Raw genomic sequence first — 12,154 nt, 5'->3', positions numbered from 1 at the left:
AAATATACAGGTAGGTCTCTGACACAGCTTTCTTCTAAATGATCTCTGCATTAAGTAGAGGAGGAATTGGTATGGAGTTGAAGATCCCAGGAGCACTCATTCCCATCCCTGTAAGCTAAGCCACCCTCTTGAGAGGTAATTTTAAATGGTCAACACTACGATTTCCCTGCTTGTTTAATCCTCTCTCAATTCTTTCTCTTTCCCCTTTCCATGGCTCTTTCAAAATCTGGAGGGGAGGGAGTTATCTTCTTAGGTAGAGATCTCCCTAAGGTAAGGGGAATTTGGGAATCATTCCTGACACTATAATTTCAAATATTACCTGACGCCCATATCAGGCACTAAGAAGGTGGGTAAATGAGGAAATCTCAGAATAGCTGAGCTCAGTCTGAATGAAGATCAGAGACAAGTATTAAATTGTAACTTACTTAAAACTTTCCTACCTTACTTTTCTGTTCTACAGCTCAGATTCATATGAGCCCAATTCTAATTGCCTGTACATAGGTGAGCCTGCTTCTATATTCCTTAATTTGGAGGGTGGCATCACCACTCACTCCCAACTGGTAAGATGACCAGACTTCTGGTTTGCATGGATGGGTATTGCTATTGAAAAATCCATTTCTATTCTGACTCCAGATCCTTTGATCAGCCTGATTCATCATTCTGGAAGGTTTGGTGTCTTCTCTCTTTTCAGTGTGTTCATTTTGTTCATTCATCCTGATGGATACTCAGTAAGCACTTCAAACACTCAGTTTTGAATCCTTCAATTTTGAGAAATTCTAATGATTTATTCCTTCACTAATTCTCTGCCTTCTTTTTTTCTGTGTAGTTCCTCTCTGGAACTCCTTTATGTTGAATTTTTGACTGCTAGGATGGAATCTCTAATTTTCGTTTCTCTTCTATTTTCCATTTCTATCACCCCCTACTCCTTGTGCTCTAAGTTTTGGGAGATTTCCTTGGCTTTCTTTTCTGAGCCTTCTATCAAATCACTACAATTTCAGCTATTATAGTTCTAAGATATACATACTTTTTTGTTTAATGATTGTTTTGGTTACTTATTTCTTGGATATATAGTCTGTGCTTATTTATTTGACCATATTAATTATATATTTTTAAGTACCCACCCCCCCCCCCGCCCCGCTTCTAACTTGTGTCTTTTTTCTCTGGATAACTTTGTTTTGTTTTGTTGTTGTTCTTCTTGTTGTAAAATTTTGTCAGCTGTTTGATCCTCTATTAAATAATGAAGTATAAATACTCAACACTAAGATATGGAGTTGAAGGCCTAAGTATACTAGTAAGGCTTATAACCAGGGGCTTCATTGCAAGGTGAGTCAGGGTATTTTGAATTGGAGCACCCCCAAAGATCAGAGAGGGACTATCTAATCTTTTGTTAGGGATATGGGGCAATAATTCAAGTCTCCCTGCTTTTATTTTCCAATCCGGAGCCTGTCATGGTTCTGGCCTCTTATAGTTCTGGTGCCTTAGGTCTGGAGCTTTTCTAGTTCAGTATCTCCAGGGGGAAACTGTTTTACTTGCACGTTTGGGGAAGGGTCATCACCTGACCAGAGGAGCTGTATGGACACTTGAGCCTCCAGACACCTTCAGAGTGACAGTCCCTGCATTTTTAGCCTTTCCCTCTACTGCCATCCTCTGCGGAGTCAGTACAAGGTGCCTCCATTTCTGAGGTTTTCTGAGACTCTGTGGGGTGAAGCACGAGCTTGTCATTGCTTCTGCTCTGGAGGTTTCAGCTCCCTCTGCTCAGTAAGGCGGTCACTACTCCTCCACTGCTTCCATCTTGTAAACCATTTGACAGCTTCTGTCCTTACGTCATCTCCTGTGTCCTTTCTATTCTTTCTGTCCTTTTGAGTTTATAGCTTTTTATTGCTCTATTGTCATCTCAGTGTCTTTTCAGGACAGTCAGGAACACACGTACATTTTCAATCCATCATGTTTAACTGTTTAAAAAGGCAATTCTGATTTATGTCACTTTCAGTGCCTTCCCCTTGTGCTTTAGTTACATCCAATACCTTGAATGGGACCTGTGGAGCCCTAGGTGCCACCAGTTTCTTTGTTCTTTTCTGAATTCTTTGACTTGTGCTTTCTTTTCATTTCTATTTCTCCTTTGTAGTGCATAACGTAATTTACATTAAATAATTAATTTGATATAAACTAGTAGGTAAAGAACCTTTCCTCCCTCGTCCCTGCTCATTTCCCTGAGCCTTCACTGTGCCAACAGTAATAGTCACTCAATATTTGCCAAATAAATTAATGTATGTCTTTTGTTAATCCTCGTTCCCTCTAGTTATCAGAAATAAAAGCCTTTATTTACTTGTTTAAGAAGTACCAGGGTATAGTAGAAACTGATGAACTGTTCTATTCCCAGGGAAGTTGAGAGGAGAGGGATGAGAAGGAAGAGTGAGTGATAGTAGTGGACTATGTCCTTTGAGAAGGAAGAAAATGGTCATTTGTATCTTAGGAACAGACACTAACTTTTGAATACCTGCTTTGTGCCAGGTCTGTTATGTATATTCTATACATGGTTTAATAATAATGATGATAGTTTTTGTTTGATATGTAAGCTATATAAAACTTAATACTTTGTAAGCTAATTGTTACAGTAACTCTTCTATTGACTCATATAGAACAGTGATAGGTATAGTACTAGCCTTTGTACATACATTAACTTACTTAATTCTTTTCTTTTTTCTTTTTAGAGTTGGGGGGAGGGGCAGAGGTAGAGGGAGAGAGAGAGAATCTTAAGTAGGCTCCATGCCCAGCGAGGAGCCAGACGCAGGGCCCGATCTCATGACCTCGAGATCATGACCTGAGCTGAAATCAAGAGTCGAACGCTTAGCTGACTGAGCCACGCAGGTGCCCCTATATTAACTTAATTCTTTCAACAAGCTTGTGAGATAGGGCCTATTATGTTCTCATTTTACAGGTAAGAAAACTGAGCCACAGAGAGGTTAAGTAGCCTTTCTTAGGTTACATAGCCACTGGTAGTAGAGCCTGGATTCAGACTAATGCATTAAGGTTGCAGAAATTAGGTCTTAACTATTGTAGTAGGCTGCTGCTTATCTATCCTTATGGCATGCTTGTAGGATGGGCAGGATGAGATTAAAAGGCTACTCAACCAGACAGCTATAATTGGTAAAAGTGTATAATGATACAATTATGACCTTTATCTACTTGACATTAGCAGTCAGTCCCTGCCCCAATGGTTATGCCATTTAAGAACTTAGAATGCATTTTGTCATACTCTTCTTCTCTCATATAATTAAATAAATGTACTGGTGGACGTGTGTATACATAGGTGTTCTGTCACTGTTTATTTTCCAAAAAGGTGCGGTTTTTGCCTGACTGTAATGACAGTATCTCTAGTCTCCCTGGGTAGCTTTAACTATTTTAAATGGCTATAAATTATTCAACATGATGATATACCATAATTTATTCAACCAACACCCCACTGATAGGAATTCACATTGCTTTCAGTTATTTACCACTGTGGATCTCTCTGTAGAGTAGTAGTGTATGTTGCAGTAAACCTCCTTGTAACATTTACTTACATACTATGAATTTTATTTATTTGATCTAGATTCCCAAGGAAGAGAATTCTGATATGTGAAATCACATTTAAAATCACATTTCTACCAGGAATATATACAATATTATTTTTTTCTTATCTCTTGCTTAACAAAATAGATGTTATGAATTCTTGCCACTATTTTGTGTGACTTTTTTTTCAGACTTTACTAAAAAGCATGAATTAAATGGTCATATATATACATTTTTGTAAATTTTATCTATATAATGATTTTATCTATATATAAATGAAGTTAAAATTAAAGTTTAAACATTTATTTTCAATTAAAAAAGCAAGAATATGGGGATATCCATTACTTATCTTTTAAATTAGTAATTTCAAACCATAGCATGCATCAAAATCACCTGGAAGGCTTGCTAAACCACAAATTGTTGAGCCCCACTCCCAGAGTTTCTGATTCAGTAGGTCTGAGGTGGGGGTCTGAGGATTTGCTTTTCCAAGTTCCCAGGTGATAATGCTGCTTGTCCAGGGACCACACATTGAAAATCACTGTTCTATAGAGCCTCTTTAAAATCAAGAAGTAGGGGCATCTGGGTGGCTCAGTCGGTTAAGTGTCTGCCTTCGGCTCAGGTCATGATCCAGGGATCCTGGGATTGAGCCCCACATCAGGCTCCCTGCTCAGTGGGGAGCCTGCTTCTATCTCTCCTTTTGCTGCTCTCCTGCTTGTTATCTCTCTCTCTCTCACTCTCATAAATAAATAAAAAAAATCTTTAAAAACAATCAAAATAAATCAAGAAGTATTCCAAAGAATTTACACCAGAAGTAAGTTCCCCAATAATCATACCTGGTCATAACCAATCTAAAATAACAAAAGATTGAAGGTGTTAGTTAAATTAGGTAGAAAACCTTAGTTTTGGTCTAAATTCCATCATTTGCCGACTGTGTGATATATAGCTTACTCTTTGAACTTAGTTTTTCTTTTCTTTTTTTTTAAGATTTTATTTATTTATTTGACAGAGAGAGACACAGCGAGAGAGGAAACACGAGCAGGGGGAATGGGAGAGGGAGAAGCAGGCTTCCTGCGGAGCAGGGAGCCGAATGCGGGGCTCCATCCCAGGACACTGGGATCATGATCTGAGCCGAAGGCAGTCGCCCAATGACTGAGCCTCCCAGGCACCCCTAGTTTTTCTTTTTTAAACCTTAGAATAATATTCTGTTTTACTTTCTATCAAAGGATTGTCCTGAGGCTCAGCAGAGGCAACAAATGTGAAAATGCTAAAAAAAAAAAAAAAAGTTGTCAAATACTATGCATATACAAGTTATCATCATCATTCTTTGGATTAGGATTACTTGTTATATAAACCATACAAGTTACAATTTATCATTCCTTGTCAAGGCTTTTTTCAAACCTACATCTCATTCATAAATAAAACAACGGAGACCCACAAAAGCCTTAAAAAGTAACAATACATCTTTGTCAAGAGATAAGTGATAATATTACCTCACAAGCGCACCCTTAACTTCCCTAAATTCCTCTTTAGACAGTGCTGTCCTCCACTTTCCACTCATCGAGGAGGTCCCAGTTGTTCCACATCATATTAGAATATTCTATCATCTCTGTAGCAATAGCCCTTCTCTGAAATTATCTTGATTGTTTATGTGTTCACAATCTATCTTCCCCATACTAGAGTCCACACTCCATGAGAGCTAGATCTCTCTGACTTTTTTCACCCACTACCTCCCCAGAACTGAGGACAATGATGGGCATAGTAGCAGTGAAACAATGTAGCTTTTTAGGGACTAAATGAAACTGTACCACAGCTTATAAGTAGGTTTTATCTGGGACTGACAGGTTTGAAATAGTCACTTAGGATGCGCTATGCCAATTCTTTTTTTTATTATTATGTTATGTTAATCACCATACATTACATCATTAGTTTCTGATGTAGTGTTCCATGATTCATTGTTTGCGTATAACACCCAGTGCTCCATTCAGAATGTGCCCTCTTTAATACCCATCACCAGGCTAACCCATCCTCCCACCCCCTCCCCTCTAGAACCTTCCGTTTGTTTTTCAGAGTCCATAGTCTCTTATGGTTGGTCTCCCCCTTCAATTCTCCCCCCCCTTCATTTTTCCCTTCCTTCTCCTAATGTCCTCCATGCTATTCCTTATGTTCCACAAATAAGTGAAACCATATGATAATTGATTTTCTCTACTTGACTTATTTCACTTAGCCAATTCTTAAACATCAGAAAGTTGAAACTTTACTGGTTATTTTGGGAAGTTCCAGAGGAAGGATATAGTGATCGAATGTTTTATAAATCAACATGATTACAGTTTATGCATTCATTGAACAAATATGCAATTTATATATGATTAAATTAACAGTTTGTAAGTTTTTAGGAACTTTTTAATTCCAAGACATATTCTTGGAAGAAAGCTCACCTAGAAAAAAACAATTCTAGTTTGGTACACTAGAACCAATTCTGCTAATATGAGGTACACTTTTCCCAGCAGAAAAAATGAAAAATGATAAAGTTGTTGTGTCTACTCTTGGAAGCAGAACTAGGTTAAATGGTGTAAATCCTAGGAAGATAACTTTGGCTGAATATTAGAAACAACTTTCTGATGATGATTATTCTCATAATATTTCAATTTGAATTTGTTGAATAAGTTTTCTGCAGAAGCATTTGTAGCATTCTTGGCTCCAAACATTAAAGAGTTAGTGCTAGAACATAGAATGTGCTTATGAAATAAGGAGCATACTGTTTTTCTGAATAGTCATTTTTTTTAGGATTATCACTAGTTTTCAGAGTGTTACATTTACTCAATACTTTGGGATTGCTTCTTTTTGGACTGAGTTCAAAATCAATTCACATGCTACCAAGAAAACCAGAGAACTTCAGGATAACACCATTTTTTAAAACCTAAATTGTAGGGGCGCCTGGGTGGCTCAGTTGGTTAAGCGACTGCCTTCGGCTCAGGTCATGATCCTGGAGTCCCTGGATCGAGTCCCACATCGGGCTCCCGGCTCAGCGGGGAGCCTGCTTCTCCCTCTGACCCTCTCCCCTCCCATGCTGTTTCTCTCTCGCTTGCTCTCTAATAAATAAATAAATAAATAAATAAATAAATAAAAATCTTTAAAAAAAAAAACAAAAAAACCCCCTAAATTGTAGTAGTGTAATTTGATTAAATGTTTTATCAATGTTGAATACTGGCTGCTTAATGTTAACTTAAAAAAAAAAAAGAATCCAAGATTCTTCTATGATAAAAACATTCAACAAACTGGGAATAAAAGACAACTTACTCAAGCTGATAAAAAAAATATAAAACATGGAAAACCCCAGTTAACACCATACTTAACAGTGAAAGACTGAAAGCTTTCCTCCTAAGAGCAGGAAACGATAAGGATGTCCACTCTTGCCATATCTATTCAATGTTGTACTGGAGGTTCTAGCCAGGGAAATTAGGCAAGAAAATGAAATAAAAGGCATCCAGATTGAAAAGGGGGAAATAAAACTATCTCTATTTACAGAGGACATGATCTTCTATATAGAAAATTCTAAGGCGTCTGTATCATAACTATCACAGCTAATAAGTGAGTTCTGCAAGGTTATAAGATACAAGACTAATATTTTAAAAGACTGTATTGCTATACACTAGCAATGAATGCTCCAAAATGAAATTAAATAAGGAGTTTCATTTATAATAGCATCAAAAGAAAATATTTAAGAATGAAGTTAACATAAGCACAAAATTTGAACCCTGAAAACTGCAAAACATTGCTGAAAGAATTTAAAGAAGACTTTAATAAATGAAAAGTATCCTGTGTTTATGAGTCAAAAAATTGACCTGCAGATTTAATGCTATCCATATAAAAACCGCAGCTGCTTTTTTTGCAGAAGTTGATGGAATGATCTTAAAATTTATATGGAAATGTAATACACTCAGAATTACCAAAACGATCTTGAAAAAGAAGAAAGTTGGGGGATTCGCACTTTCCATTTTCAAACCTACTAAAAGCTCTATAGCAATTCAGACGATGAGGTACTTGTATTGATCAATGGAATATAATTGAGAGCCCTAGTGGGGAAAGAATAATCTTGTCAACAAATGGGCTGGGACAACTGGTATCCACATGTGAAAGGATGAAGATGGACCCTGTTTACCATCATACACAATAATTAACTCATAGTGGATCATAGGCCTAAATGTAGGAGCTAACATTATAAACCTTTTAGAAGAAAACGTAAGAGTATATTTTTGTGACCTTAGGTTAGACAATGATTTTTTAGATAGGACACCAAAACCTCAATCAACAACAACAAAAAAATTGAACTTAATGAAAATTAAAACTTATGCTTCAAAGGAAATTATCAAGATAGTGAAAAGGCAATCTATATGTTTGGAGAAAATATTGCAAAACATATATAATAAGGGATTTTTATCTAGAAAATATAATGAACTCTTTTTTTTATTATGTTCTATTAGCCGACATATAGTACATCATTAGTTTTTGATGTAGTGTTCAACGATTCATTAGTTGCATATAACACCCAGTACTCATCAACAGATGAATGGATAAAGAAGATGTGGTCCATATATACAATGGAATATTACTTAGCCATCAGAAAGGATGAATACCTACCATTTGCATCAACATGGATGGAACTGGAGGGTATTATGCTAAGTGAAATAAGTCAAGCAGAGGAAGACAATTATATGGTTTCACTCATATGTGGAATATAAGGAATAGCGCAGAGGGAAAACTGAATGGGAAGAAATCAGAGAGGGAGACAAACCATGAGAGATTCTGGGCTCTAGGAAACCGGGTGATGGGTATATAATGAACTTTTACAAGTCAACAATAAAAAGATAACCCAATTAAAAAATAGGCAACGTACTTGGATAGATATTCCTCCAAGGAAAATATACAAAACATCAATAAGCTTATAAAAAGATGCTCAACTCATTAGCCACTAGGGAAACACAAATTAAAACCACAATAATATACCACTTTAAAGTAAGTAAGATAATTATTACTAAAAAGACAAGCATATGTTGGAGAGAATGGACTAATTAGAACTCTCATACATTTCTGGTAGGAATATAATTGGTGCAGCCACTTTGGAAAACAGTGTGGAATGTTCTACTAGGTATCTACTAATTCACTACTTAGTATCTACTCAAGAAAATTGGAAACATGTTCACATAAAAACATGTACAGTGCTGTTCAAGCAGCATTATTTCTAGTAGCTAGAAATATATGTGGTGTATCTATACAATGGAATATTACTTGGCAATAAAAAGGAATACATTATTGATACATTCTACAGCATGGATGAACCTTAAAAAGATTGTTTTAAGAAGCCAGTCACCAAAGAGGACATATTATATGATAATCATTCATATGAAAGTCTAGAATACAAAATACATAGAGACAGAAAGTAAATTAGTGGCTTTTAGGGTCTGGGTGGGTGGAAAGAACTAGAGAATGGAGAGTGGCTGCTAATAGAGATGGGGTTTCTCCATTTTCATTTGAAAATATTCCCAAATTATATAGTGGTAGTGTTTGTACAACTCTATGAATATACTAAGACCCACTGAGTTATATACATTAAAGTGTGACTATTCTGGTATGGGAATTAGATCTCACCAAAGCTGTTGTATTTTGTAAAATGCTGATTTGTCACCATGGAGTTTATTTAATTTTGAATGCCTTAAATATTTAAAATTAATTATGAAATGAAAATTCCTTTTAGAGAATTTTGAATTATAAAAATTGAGACCATAACATACAGGACAAAAATATACTGAAAAAACACCATAAAAATTGAGAAAAATACGTGTGGCATATATGCAATAAAAAGGCTAATGACAATAATAGTATATTAATAATAAAACATCTCTTACAAATCAATTAAAACAAAAGCTCAATTTTAATGAAGTAGGAAACATGAATTTAAGAAGCTGTACACATGACAAATTAACATGTAAAAATAACTTTATTAATAGTCAAATAACTACAAAGTTTATCAATATGACAATCTTTCTAGAAATGGTAAGGTACAATGTAGGCCAGATTTGGGGTGAAACTGGGTAATCGTATGCACTGCTGGTAAGACAAATTGAAACCATATTTCTCTAAATTATTTAACAGCATTACAGTTTTGCATACTGTACTGAGAAATTTCCTTCTAACAGTGTATCCTAAGGAAGATATCACAAATGAGTTCATTGATTTAGCCACAAAAATATTTATTGAACCATTGTAATATTAAAACATTTTATATTGTTGTAACAATCTGCATGTCCAAAATGGGGGATTTATTACATCACTTGTGTATATCCATAAAATTGAACACCGTTCAGCTATTCAATAAAATATAATCAGATTATAGAGAAGTAGGAACAAACATTGATTTATAAATAGTAAGAAAAAGTAACAAAAAAAGTAACAAAATGCTCACAGTGGTTATGTCAGTTGTTGGGCTTGGCTTGGTGGCTGTCATGGCTGAAACTCAACATCTCTTCCAACCTCTTCCCAGAGGCTTTCCTATACTAGAAAATAGAGTAGAGACTAGAAAAATAGAAATTCCATTTCTTAAACTCCACTACAGCTTGGGTTCTGTATCTAATTAACGTCCATGAACACCATGTCATTGCAGGAGATTTCCAAGTTGCAGGTGAAACAAAAGCTATTATACTCTTGCCATTTTCTAAACAGAGTTGGAGAAGCATTTGATTTTTTTGTTGTTGTTGCAGCATCATCAGGGGTCCCACTTATAATATGATTGCTAAGAAGCAATAGTTAAGTTTTCTAAGAGAGATAGATACTTGTAGTCTTTTCTTGGAAATCTGTTCTTGGGTGAGAAAGCCTAAGACTCACAGTCATGATCTACCAAGAAAGAATGGCTGTTACTTCACTATCACCCTAATGTCTTGGGACATCCGTAGGACATCCATGTTGCTGTTGTGTAGTATGGCAGGCACAGAAGAATTGTAGACCTTGTGCCTAGTCCTGGCAGTGAGGTCATGATTTTGCATCGTAACTTCTAATCTTGAAGAATCAGTAGTTAACTGTGGTATGGCAGTAGAATTCATTTCTGAAAGCACAACCTAGAATTTTTCTCTTCACCCTTTACAATAATTCTGTAAGCCATTTAGCAGTAAAATTTCTTTCGGTTTACACTGGCAGAAAGGATTCGGTTCTCTGCAGTTGGACTCTGAACATGGATACAATTGGATTATTTTTATTTTCATTCTTTAGCTTATATATATTACATACATTTTCAACAACTATATATTACTATTATAATATAAAAATTTATATAATAATAATATTGTTTAGAATAAATCTGAAGTTTACAAAGGGGCTTCTTTTAAGATTATAGCTTTTGGAAGAAAGTATTGTAGTTTGGTAGTTAAGAGTTGGACTCTGGAGACATGTAGGCTTAAATCCTAGCTTCCTCCTGTAGCATTCTTAAGCAATAACACTTCTAAAACCTCAGAATTATTTGATATAAATTGAGGATTAGAACACTTTATTTATGGTGTGAAGATTAAATGAGATAATGTATGTAAGGGTGAGATCCCAGTGCTGAATATTTTATAGGAATTCAATAAATGGCAACCTTGCAGTCTCCCTTAAACATTCATAGAGCTCACATTTCTCCATCTTGATCATGAGAATATCCATGCATATCTTTCTTAAATGCTTTGCTTTGAACTGCATTTCATTATATTCTTTACCCCAAAATAAATTTAGATAAATGTCCTAATCTCATGAAAATATTAAATGAAAGTTATTTCTCCATGTGAGTTTGTATTTTATACTTGACATTACTTAAGAAAACAAACTCTACTTTATATTTAAGTGATTTTAGTATTCTTTCAGCACAGTGATTGTTTCAAATTGAAATAAGTGCCAGCCTGTTGTTCAAAATACAGCAACACATCAATGTCTGATAATTAAGGGGTCCATGCTTTGTGGATCTACATGCATAGCTCTTAGTAGAGTTAATAGTAAATGAGGGCACACAATGAATTTACTAGGAATTTAAAATAAGAATATGCTTCTGATTTGTTTTTAACACAAGTATCCAGAGTACACAGGGTAAATATTACCCTTGAATATTGAATATTTACACCTGAATATTGTATGATTACAGATAGATCTCTTGAAACTGTCAACAAACTCAAAGCACTTCATCTAGTAAAGCTAAATGGTTTCTGCTGATGTAATTGCATTTAACTTATTCTTTGGCAATGTTAAGTTGCTAATGGAAAGGAATGCAGTATGTAGCCAGTGCATAAACAGATAGAAAACCACCTTTCACGGGGTTCAAATTTATCATCTTGGTTTTATTGGCATATACACCAACTAACTGAGCTGATCTGCTGTTTTAATTATGAATAAATCCTGATATATATCTATCAGTTACTTTGAATGTGTGATTCCTATATTCTTGACAAAAATGATGTTCAGGAGATTATTCCTTGAGCTAATGTGCTCCTGAGTTGTAGGAAACTATTTGAAATTCCTTTCTGCTTTAACTAGTGACAATGAGATTAGGAATGCCTCCTTACAACTTCTTCTTTTAAATAAGTGC

Source organism: Neomonachus schauinslandi, chromosome 5, assembly GCF_002201575.2.
Source record: "Neomonachus schauinslandi chromosome 5, ASM220157v2, whole genome shotgun sequence".
Taxonomy (NCBI): domain Eukaryota; kingdom Metazoa; phylum Chordata; class Mammalia; order Carnivora; family Phocidae; genus Neomonachus; species Neomonachus schauinslandi.
The sequence above is the reverse complement of the archived record's forward strand: the minus strand, read 5'-3'. Positions refer to the sequence as shown.